Source organism: Glycine max, chromosome 8, assembly GCF_000004515.6.
Source record: "Glycine max cultivar Williams 82 chromosome 8, Glycine_max_v4.0, whole genome shotgun sequence".
Classification (NCBI taxonomy): Eukaryota; Viridiplantae; Streptophyta; class Magnoliopsida; order Fabales; family Fabaceae; genus Glycine; species Glycine max.
The window spans coordinates 37,175,092-37,186,131 of record NC_038244.2 but is presented as its reverse complement, the minus strand read 5'-3'; positions in this window follow the sequence as shown (position 1 = coordinate 37,186,131).

The window sequence follows — 11,040 nt, the reverse complement described above, 5'->3', positions numbered from 1 at the left end:
CTCTGTCATGAGTTGAAAGCTCTAACCTCTGCTACAAATCAGAAATGAAGCAAACCTTAGATCAACACATTGAAAGTGGTTCACTTTCATCAGAAATCAATAGCAGTGCTAAGGGAAGAGGCAGCAGCTGGTATACACGAAGATTGTTTTGTGAAACTATGGAGAATAAGGATTCCAGCTAGGTTCGCGGTATTTGCGTGGAGATTGTTGAGAGACAGATTGCCGACAAAACAAAATTTGAGGAGGCATCAAGTACAGATCACAGATATCTTGTGTCCGTTCTGCAGTTCTCAAAAGGAAGATGCATCCCACTAATTCCTACATTACAACAAGATACAACCCATTTGGTGGGACACTATGACATGGCTGCACTTTAAAGGTGCTTTCCCATTAAGCCCAAAACAGCATTTCCTACAACATTTGGGTGTACAACTTGCTAGAGTAAGGATGAACAAATGGCAATACTGGTGGTTAGCCTTAACGTGGTCTATTTGGAAGCTTAGAAACAACATAGTGTTCTCCAATGCCACTTTCAATGCTAATGCACTGTTTGAAGATGCGACTTTTCTACTGTGGTCTTGGCTAAGGGGTTTTGATAAAGGTTTCACAGTCCATTACAATCAATGGGCAAGCAGCTTTACCCAAAGCTTTTTGTATCAGTAGTAGCCTACATTGTTACGAGCCTATTTAATGTAAATTTCATAGCAAATATATATCCATACTCTGGTTCCCTTTCAGAATATCAATGTCTGATTGTGGAACCATTTGTATGGTCCTTTATGTACTATTAAGTACCTCTGGTACTCCAATTAATATATAGATTACCTTTGCTGATAAAAAAAATGGAAGCAGAAGGGAGATTAAAAAGCAAAATTGTTTGTAACAATCAGCTGTTGGAAGAGGCCCAGCAATTATGGGACTTGGGGACAAGCATAGGCTTGGAAGCAGACACATGTCACTTGTGTTTTATTCAAAGCTTTGTAGATATGGAGGCCAGAGACAGAAATAAAGCTATGGAGTTGGGAGAGAGGAAAACTCATAGATGAATATTCTTTCCTACAACATTAGAGGGCTGGGCAGTGGCAGTCACAACATATGTATACAGAATGGCAGTAGATAAAAATACAAAAACATTCAACACTAACAATTAACAAGTTCTGAGAGCCAAAATCACAGTCAATACTTCAAAGATATCAGTCCAATAAAAAAAAGGTCATGTAGAGAGGCATCAAGATATTAGTCCCATGAAAGAAAGGTCATGTAGAGAGGCATAACATAAGTTACAAATATACCAGTAATGCATACAACAACAATTTCAAATTAGTTTTCAAATGAAACATATAAATACCTGAGTTCGAGGCTTCGGCACAATTGACTTTCTAGCAATGACCGCAGGACCAGTTTGAATTTCGAAACAACAATGACCACAAAATCAACAATGGCTAAAATCGCTCCCAATGGAATCTGAAAATACTATGGCAGCATAATTTAGTGTTTATCAAATTAATTTGACTGCAACATGAGATAATCAGGATATTCAAGAAAACCTACAGAATGATGTAACAAATTCATCAAATGAAAGGTAAAATATCCATTCATAATTCTCATAATTTCAAAATCAATTTGAACCAAAATCAATTTTGCCTCGCTCATCCAAACTTACACTTAATGAATGTTCTGTTAGTTTGTTCTTATTGACAAGGATATTACATATGCTATTGCTGTTATAATCCAAACTTGCATTCTTCAATCAGGTACACATATGAAAATAACATTGTTATGGATTCATCATTAAACTGCATATTTTGTTGTCATAAGAGGAGTTATTGAACTGGTGCTGTATCTCTGTTCACAGAAAGCTCATGTTCAACAATTTTTGGCTACTGAAGATGCACTAAACAAGGCTGCAGAAGCAAGGGATATGTGTGTAGAACTTATGAAACGTTTGCATGGAGGCACTGATGTTTCATCATGCTCACTTGGTATTGGAAGTAACTCCCAAAATGTTGGAAGTGTCAGGCAACTTGAGGTATTATTATGAAAAAGTTACAGTGCATTAGGTTCTTTTTTAAGTGAGTTATAAATTTTTTGAATCTATTGTCACCTTTGCTCATGATTCTATCACTTGCAAGCTTTCTTTGAATAATTAACCAATAGTTAGATTAAAGTTAGCTTTATGGTGGGAAGAATTAGCAATCATTGGCAGCTCATTAGAGAAATAAAAAATGTTGGGCCTGGAGTATTGATGGATATTGTTTTGGCAGCATAACTTATGCTAGGAAGAATTGATGGGTAGCTTTTGAATAATTCAATAATATGGCAGGTTGGGTGTGGCGACCAAGCTAAATTTTGGGAGGATTCATATATGGACAGGAGGTGGGAATCAACTAATGGAGAAGTACCCTAGGCTATACACCATATCGGAACAGCAAAACCAATTAATTCAGAACATGGGAACTCACAAAGATACTGGCTGGGAATGGGATTTTAAGTGGCGGAGACCATTCTTTGACAATGAGATTCAGATGGCAGTTTCATTTATCCAAGAAGTGGAGGGACTCAGAATCATACCTACAATTGGTGACCAGTGGGTGTGGGAATCTGACCCAACTGGTCAGTACTCAGCTAAGAGCGCATACAATGTGTTGAGACAGCAGGTACCTATGGAGGCCCAGGGGGAAGAGTTCAAGGAACTTTGGAAGCTCAAGGTTCCATCTAAAGCGGATGTGTTTGCTTGGAGACTACTCAAGGCCAGGCTACCAACTAAAGACAACCTGAGGAAGAAGCAAATAGACCTGCAGGATTACACTTGTCCCTTTTGTAGAGGAGTGGAAGAGAGCGCAGCACATCTGTTTTTTCACTGCAGGAAAATAATTCCAGTTTGGTGGGAATCATTGTCTTGGGTGAATTTGGTGAATGTCTTCCCATTTCACCCAAGACAACATTTTATTCAGCATGTGTCTTATATCATGGAAGGAATGGCTGCATCTAGATGGAAAGGCTAGTGGATAGCACTGACTTGGACCATATGGAAGCACATAAATGATATAGTTTTCTTCAATAGCAGTTTCAATGCAAACAGACTAATGGAGGATGCATTGTTTTTGGTATGGACTTGGATGAAACACTTAGAGAAGGATTTCACCACTCAATACAATCAGTGGTCTTCAAATCTGACACAAGGTTTTAGATGTAGCAATCATTAGGAGTGCAGGGAAATCACTTGTAATAGGGCCTGCTATGTGCCCCATCTTGGGGTGGACCAAATAGCTGGCTGATTTCAAATTTGTCACACTTGTTATCTTATTCCTGTACCTTTTTAGTACCTTTGGTACTCACTTAATATAATTATATATTTATTTTGGCTGATAAAAAAAAAATTCAAATCCTGAACTCTATACCAACTGACTAAAATTGTAAACTACCATAATAAACAATTCAATTGTGTTTCTCATTTTTTTCCCATGTGGTTAGGGGAAGACTCTAATCTTCAACAGAAATACAATCAGTTGTTTCTCATTAATAGAGAGCAATCTCGGAATTCTAGTTTTAACACTAGTTTTAACCACTGGTCTTCCAATATCTCGGAATCCTTTGGTTAATCTGTGTGGGGTAGCCTTTCTAGTTGGGTTAGCTTGGGTTTTTTGGAGGGCAGCACCAGAGGTGCTTTGTATTTTCTTTTATCCAATACCCCTTGTATTGTTTTGATTATACTAATAATATATATACTTTTTGCCTTCCAAAAAAAAAATATTGGGTTTTTATGTGTTATACAGTTATGTTTTGTGCTGTGGATATTTATTGACTTATTGTAGTACAGTTTTTAGGGGTCTGTTACTGTAGACGAATTTAGATAGGATACGGCTTGCTGTTTGTTATTCATAAAGGATTGGAAGACTCCTTGTTAGGGGGAAACCCTGTGAAGTTTTGTGTGCACTTGTTATCTGGCCTATAAACCATATTATTTCAGTATTATTCAAATAAATTATGTGTTGATCCCTTCAGTCCAACATCCATGAAACTTGCTTAATATTCTGGTTTTGTTATAAAGCAACACAAATATTTTATATTTGCTTCATTAGGGAAGATTCTAAAATTTGATGTTCCCAGTAAAATCAAAATTCAGAAAACTTGGGGATTTTAGAAACACTTGTCCATCTAAGTTTTATTGTTGTTGTTATTATGACTAAATTGGGGCTTGGGATTAAAGACTTGTCCAAGTTTAATGAGGCCTCACTTGGTAAATGGGGTTGGGACTTCACAAATAACCAGGATCAGCTTTTGGCTAGAATATTAATGTCCAAATATGGAGGGTGGAATGCATTATGTTATGGCAGAAACAGAGCTGACTTCTCTCCTTGGTGGAAGGATCTAAGATATGTTTTCCAGCAGCATCATAGAAACAACATCTTCAATAACTTGAGGTGGAAGGTGGGTGATGGGGCCAGAATCAAGTTCTGGAAAGACAAGTGGATGGAGGATGATTTAAGTCTCCAAGACAAATACCCAACCTTGTATCAAGTGAGCACTCAGCAAAATTATACTATCAACTCAATGGGCCTCTTAGTTGGTAACAGATGGGAGTGGAAGATCCAATGGAGGAGACATTTCTTTGATCATGAAATTGATATGGTGGCAACATTCATGGCTGACATTGATGCTGTTCAGATCCAATCTTCAAGTAGGGACTTTCTCATCTGGAGGGTTGATCCTAGTGGATCTTACTCCACAAAGTCAGCCTACAATCTCCTGAAAGATGAGGGCAATTCTGTTACTGAAGACAGCGCTTCCAAGATTATTTGGAGACTGAAAATTCCCCCAAGAGCAAGTTCTTTCTCTTGGAGAATCTTCAAGAACAGACTACCTACTAGGGCTAATCTAAGGAGGAGACATGTGGAGCTGCCCTCTTATAACTGTCCTCTTTGTGATCAGGAAGAGGAAACTGCTGGTCATATCATGTACTCTTGCAGAAAAAACTAGGAATCTTTGGTGGGAGAGTTTGAGATGGGTCAATAGAGAGGGTTCTTTCCCTATTGAGCCTAAATGTCATTTTCTGCAATTCTCTCAATGGAGTGGGAAAACCAATGTAGACAAGCGATGGGAAGCTTTTTGGATAGCTTTATCCATGACTATTAGGAAGCATAGAAATGCCTTGGTGTTTAGCAACCAGAATTTCAGCACCGAAAAAGTCATGGACGAAGCTTTATTTCACACTTGGTCTTGGATAAATTGCATGGAGAAAGATTTCCATACACATTTTAATCAATGGTCTACTAGCTTAAAGGAAGAAATGTCCTAGGGGTTTCCTTTTTCTTTGTGGGTATCCACCTACTGTGCTATTATCTTATGTAGTTGGGTTTGGCAGGTTTCTGCCTTTGTATCTTTTGATATACTTCAGTACACCGAGTACTGATCAATTATTAATAATATCATATTTTTGCTGTGTAAAAAAAATTTGGGGCCAGCTAGTTCACAGTTTGTCCTAGAACGAAACTTCTCTGACCACTGTCCAGTATTATTTAAATCTAAAAATGTACATTGGGGGGCAAAACCATTCAGAGTACTCGATTGTTGGCTCAAGGATAAGTCTTTTGGGAAGATAGTGAAGGAATGCTGGACTCAAACACAGCTGAGTGGTTGGGGTGGTTTGGCACTCAAAGAGAAGATCAAATGTCTTAAGGAAAGGCTGAAGTCATGGAACAAAGAGCAGTTTGGAGATACATTTAAGAGGGTCCAGCAGCTAGAGGCAGAGCTTAATAAATTGGAATCTGAAGCAACAGATAGGCAAATGACTCCCCAAGAAATTACAATTAGAAAGAGGCTACAGTAAGATCTATGGGGAGGAGGAACATATCAGAAGAAAATAGCATGAGTCAAATGGGACACAATTTGTCTCCCAAAACAAAAGGGTGGACTGGAAATAAAAGACATCAGCCCATTCAACAAAGCATTGCTAGGAAAGTGGTGGTGGAATTTGATGCAGCAAAATTCAGAAATATGGGCTAAAATACTGGATTCAAAATATGGTGGAAGGACTTACAGTCGATGATACATGAACAAAAGATGAATACTGTGTTGCAAACTGAAACAGAATGGAAGCTGGGCTGTGGGGATAAATTCAGATTTTGGGAGGACAGATGGGTACGAGGAGGGGAAGCATTAATGAGGAAATATCCCAGGCTGTATCAAGTCTCCTGCCAACAGCAAAGACTCATTCAGCAAGTGGGGAGACAAACCGAAACTGTTTGGGAATGGAATCTAGAGTGGAGAAGACCCCTATTCGACAATGAAGTAGATGCAGCCTTTGATTTATGGATGACATATCACAGATACAAATCCAAAATCAGATCACTGATTGCTGGATATGGAAACCAGAAACTATAGGACAGTACTCTACTAAAAGTGCATATTACCTGTTGCAAGAAGCCACAGTAGGGGACACCCTGGATGAGGCATTAGAGGATCTATGGAAGCTAAAAATCTCAGCAAAAGCTCAAATTTTTGCATGGAGAATGATCAAAGACAGACTACCAACCAAAGCTAATCTGGGAAGAAGACAAATCCAGATGAATGACACAATCTGTCCTTTTTGCAGAAGTAAGGAGGAGGAAGCCTCTCACCTATTTTTTGATTGGCCAAAGACACAGCCCTTATGGTGGGAATCCCTCTCCTGGATTCAAACCATGGGAGTTTTTTCTATTAATCCAAGACAACATTTCATGCAGCAAACAATTGGCACAAATGGTGGAAAGCAGTATTCTAGATGGAAGTGCTGGAAGGTGGCCCTAACCTGCTCTATTTGGCAGCATAGAAATCGAAACGTGTTCCTAAATGAACCTTTTAATGGAAGCAAGCTGCTGGAAGATGCAATAATTCTAATCTGGTCATGGCTTAGAGGGTTTGAGAAAGATTTTGTTGACTTATATATCTACTGCTCTAGTAATCTACCAGTAGCTTTATGTATATAGGATAGAAATTATGGGTATTTCACTGTAGTTATATATCAGGTCTGCAATATGGATCTTCACACTAGTGGATCCAGCAGCATACCTAGCATTAATATTGTACTTATAGTACCTCTGCTACTTTCATTCATTTATAATATAATATATTTTGGATGATAAAAAAAACTTATATATCAAACAAATTTATATGGAAGGCATTTGGAAAATTTGTGACATACCAAACAAGTGCCCCAAACTCCAAAATAATTGCAAGAAGTGTCAGTAACTTGTTATGAACCTGCTTAATGCAAAATAATGAGATAGTGAGCCAAGCAGGATCCTTATCACTAGTTATCTCTACTGGTGCTCCAAGCATTCGATAGATTTAACAGAGACAAACTTCAACATGTTTCCTAAGTAAAATTATTATTATTATTATTATTATTATTATTATTATCATCATCATCATCATCATCATCATCATCATCATCATCATCATCATCAATAAAACATGAACACCCAAGGAAACTTAGCATACACGAATTTGGCCTACGTACCTCGCGGAGAAAGCTTTGACCTTTGAGCACCCACGAGTGTTTCAGCACCCTAGTAGCAACAGTGTATGTAGGGTTTTCTTCGAACCAGGACAATATGGGTTCTGTGGGGTTCGAGCAACGACAATAAGGGTTTTCCGGCAGTGTAGGGTGTTCTGTGGGTTCCAGCGAGGACAATGTGGGTTTTCCGGCAGTGTAAGGGGTTCTGTGGGTTTAACCGATGACAACGTGGGTGTCGAGGGAGCGGTTTCCAGCAGATTTCAAGCGGGAGGAGAAAGAGAAGAGCGATTTCAGGCAGAAAGAGAAGAGGGAGGGCAAGGTTTTCGAGCGCGCGGAAGGGCAAGGCTTGTGAAATCTCAATTTTTATTAACTTATAAGCATAACAACATCGATTTTTTTATGGATAATCGATGTTAACTTCATAGAGTTAACATCGGTTTTGTAAAAATCGATGTTAACATCAAATACATTACATCGGTTTTTTAAAAAACCGATGTTAAAATCAACTCCTTAACATCGGCTTCCTCAAAACCGATGTTAACTCTATGAAGTTAACATCGGTTTTTCCCAAACCGATGTTACCATATTCATCTTAACATCATGTTAACATCGGTTTTTTAAATAACCGATGTTAACATGAATTACTTAACATCGGTTTTGCTAAAACCGATGTTAAGTAACTCCATTTAATTACAAAAAAGCCACCGCGCTTTCGTTAACATCGGTTTTAGCTATAACCGATGTTAATAGGGCGATGTAGAAAACTTTTTTTTTAGTAGTGTAGAAAATGTAACGCAATCATATCATTCAAGAAAATTATAACATGCAAAAATCTCAATGTCACACTTATCAGAGCATGTCCCTATCACAAACTAAGTCTCTCCATCTCTAGCATAGAACTCATCATGTGATGGCTCACCTGAACAAAATGGCAATCAGCCCAAACACAAACACACACCGGGAATGAGTTATCATATTCATATATAATAAAACATTAGAACATGTAAAACATATAATACTTAAAGACAACACCACTTAACAAAATCACACACATTATTAACATCCATTCAAGTTCACACATTCCAAAAAATAATATCAACCCACAATTATTAACTCAATGGAAGTCAAACACAAGCGTTATGCAACAATTATACTAAGATTCAAACCTATATGCAATGTGGTACCATGTCAGTGAAAAACCACACTGGGGCGCTTAGAAGTACATAACAGGACACATCACACAATGGGTATGTTAGGTCACTCTCACTAAGTAAAATCATAGGGAGACCAGTCAGGACTCAGGGTCATGCTGTTTTGCGAGAATGCTCCAACCATGTGGAATCGGCACAGGCTTAAAGGAGCACTCAAACCGGATGACCCCCAAGGCCTACACTCCGAAAAGTCCGTTAGGACCTCTCCCTCCTGATTCAGGTCTAACCCCTAAAATCATTTTATGCACGCAGACACTATTCATGAATTATACAATACTCACGATCTCACCCTTATATTTCAAACATATTTAACAAGTTGCGCTATAGTTTAACCCTTGAGGATCTTAACTAGGAATCCTACATTTTTCATTTAACATTGCGCGTAAAAATTTTCTCGAAGTAAATACTGGTCGGGTTATTGTATAACTCGTAGCTCACAAAACAAGTAATATCAATACAAGTATTAATCACACACTCATTTATAACCATATCTCATGTCTACAATTTTACAATTCACCATTTAACTAATTCCAAGGTATACTTAACAATTAGATAAAAATGTATAATAATAATAAATGCATCATTGAATAAATATTATATCATATATGTACAAGTAATTACTATACTAAAACATTTACATAAATATATATATTAAAACATTATATATATTAAAGGCTTAACATAAACATTTAAAAATGTTAATATAAATATATTACAACATTAAATATATTGAAACATTTTCGGAAGCATTAAAACATTAACATTTATATTCAAAATGTAAAATATTAAGAATAATCATATGAGAACATATATATAAATATATTATATTTATATATATAAATATATTATATTTGAATTACATTAACGTAACATATATATATAAATATATTATATTTAATATACATTAATGTTAGATACGTTAGTAAATATATATTAGAATTATTATTACACATCAGAGTAAAAATATCTATTTAGAATACACTAAGACAAAAATAAATAAAAAATATCAAACCATTTTTTTATACCTCCAATGTTTCTTTAATGTCAAAATATATTAATTGAATCAAATAATAATACGCAATAAATTTAGAAAAATATTTAATTATATATATATGTATAACATGAAAAGTAAAAAGCATGCATTTCCGTTGCTGCACTTATTAGGATAATATCTTTAATGAATAATATCTTAAATATATATATTATTGCAAAGGAATATATAGCTGCTCAAAATCCGTTTCTGAAATCTAGGTGAAGAAAACCAGTGCATATTCTCCGCATTTTAAAAGGAACGTTTAATGCTGGAGTTTATTTATCAATTTAATATGAAAAAACAATAACGTATCAAGCATATTTGATGCACTTTAACGTATCAAAGTTTTCATTTTAATTGTTGTAGTTTTGTTATACTATTAAAACAAACAATTATGTCATTAGTAATAATGTATATTACACAAAATAAGTGTAATTTAAATAAAATATATTATTTTCAATTAAAGAGAACCTCTATAATAATTAATTTAAGATATAGCAAAAAAAATTATTATTAAGGAATAAGTTTGCACCGTATTTAATTGATTATTATACATATATAACATATATAAATGAAAAGAAATAAAAATAATTTCACAGTAGTATTTAATTTATTTCTGCAAAGCAATAAAATAATAATTTATATATATATATATATATATATATATATATATATATATATATATATATATATATATATATATATATATATATAGATTCAGAGCATGGAATTGCAACTTTAACAAAAGGGAATATACATATTACATTGTGTAGTGTAGGTGGGAATTGCAGTCTCAACAAAAGAAATATATGCAAAGACACAGTACGCGCTATTCATAAATTTTTATTACAAACAAAAAGGAATATAATTATTTGGGTCAAATTCCTTCATTCAAATGATAACAATTCACTGACACATTAAAAAAAAAGTAATTCACAAGCACAAAACAACAAATATTATACGCGTTGATAGAAGATATTACACTCAATTTAGCGTAAGAATTATTCAATTTGAAAGAATCATGAATTAACATTTTATAAAAACAACCAAAAATTGATCCTCTAGAGATTTCTATACATGTTCTTTCTAATCCTCAAGCATGAGTAACTCACCCCTTACCTCGATGTAGTCGTTCAAACGTTCTCCGTTAGCAATTGTGACATTTCTGGTGCTCTCTAGGGCTCCTCCTCCGGTTGCTTTGTTAGGATTCTTGTGCGTCAGAAGAAGAAAAAGGAATAGAAGTATTTTGTAAAAATTTCTCTAGGTTAACATTTGGTTTATATAGTGGGAATTTATGA